Below are 1,698 nucleotides of genomic sequence, written 5' to 3'. Positions count from 1 at the left end.
CTCCTCGTCGTACCAGCTGTTCTTTTACACTTTCCGAAACCATGGTTTCGGTTGCAGTTGTACGTAAGGAGTTTGAAATACCGTCCCACAGTTCCCTTATACGGAGTTGTTGACGAGTCTTCTCAGAGAGCAGGAATGCAAGCCGAGTAGAAAATCGTTCGGCTGTCTATTGTGATTACAGCTTCTCGACGTCGAACCTTCCTTGYGTTTGATGGCGTGCGTTTTCTGCTGCACATCTTGGCTGCAACAAGATAGTGGTCCGAATCGATGTTAGGACCTCGGAGCCACGCACATCTAAACACTGGAGATGTGTCTTTCGTCTATCACAACATTATCTATCTGGTTGGTGGTTTCTCGATCCGGAGACAGCTACTAGATGTATCTTCTTATGCTGAAATCTAGTACTACAGATAGCCATATTTTGGGCCCCGGCGAAGTCGATCARCCTCAACCCATTTGGGGATGTTTCCTCGTGAAGGCTGAATTTACAGACCGTAGTGCCAAAGATACCTTCTTTGCCCACMCTGGCGTTAAAGTCGCCAAGCACGATTTTGACATCGTGGCGGGGGCAGCGCTCATAAGTGCTTTCCAAGCACTCATAAAATTCATCTTTGGTCACATCGTCCTTCTCTTCCGTCGGGCAGTGGACGCATATCAGCGATATGTTGAAGAACCTCGCTTTGATGCAGATTGTGGCTAGACATTCATTCACCGGGGTGAGTGATAGTATTCGGCGACGGAGTCTCTCTCCCACCACGAATCCCACACCAAACTTGTGCTCTTTTATATGACCACTGTAGTAAATAGTAAATGCCACAAGGACCTACTCGTCTCTGTCCTTGTCCCGTCCATCGCAATTCCTGGATGGCAGCCTTTATTTTTACGAGCACATCAACCAGCTGGGCAGCGGCACCTTCCCAATTAAGGGACCGGACATTCCAGGTGCATGCCCTCTATTCATAGTCCTTATTTCGTTTGCCATGTACGTCATCAAAAGTGGGGTGTCTCAACCAAGACTGTTGTTGCGTTTTCAATGGGTTGGTTTTTTAACGTGGCGGGTCCCAAACCCAGCGCACAACCCTATGCAGGAAATGTTTCGCCTTCTCACTTCATTAATTAATTCACACAATACGCTCGATAGAACCTTATATCTAATGCTGAGGAGGCTTATCCCACGGCAGTTGGCGCAGATTGTGGGGTCTCCTTTTTTGAAGATTGGGCATATCATTTCGTTGGGCATGCTTTCGATCGACCATATTTTACAAAGAAGCTGATGCATGCTCCTTATCAGTTCTCGCCGCCGTGTTTGACTAGCTCGGCCGGAAATCCATCAGCCCCCGCCGCTTGGTTGTTCTTCAGGCGGATAATTGCTATTCGAACTTCTTCTTGGTCGTTCAATAGAACGTCTGCTCCATCGTCATCGATTGGGGAATCGGGTTCGCCTTCTCCTGCGATTGTGCGTTCGCTACCATTCAGCAGGATGGAGAAGTGTTCCCTCCATAATTTAAGTATGCTCTGGGCATCGGTGACTAGATCACCTTTGGGGGTTCTACAAGAGCATGCTCCGGTCTTGAAACCTTCTGTAAGCCGCCGCATTTTTTCCTAGAATTTGCGAGCATTACCCCTGTCGGCCAGCTTATCAAGCTCTTCGTACTCACGCATTTCGGCCTCTTTCTTTTTCTGTCTGCAAATGCGCTT

The sequence above is a fragment of the Bactrocera latifrons genome, unplaced genomic scaffold (assembly GCF_001853355.1).
Source record: "Bactrocera latifrons isolate USDA-ARS-PBARC rearing strain unplaced genomic scaffold, ASM185335v1 scaffold_490, whole genome shotgun sequence".
NCBI lineage: Eukaryota > Metazoa > Arthropoda > Insecta > Diptera > Tephritidae > Bactrocera > Bactrocera latifrons.
This window is presented reverse-complemented; position numbering follows the sequence as displayed.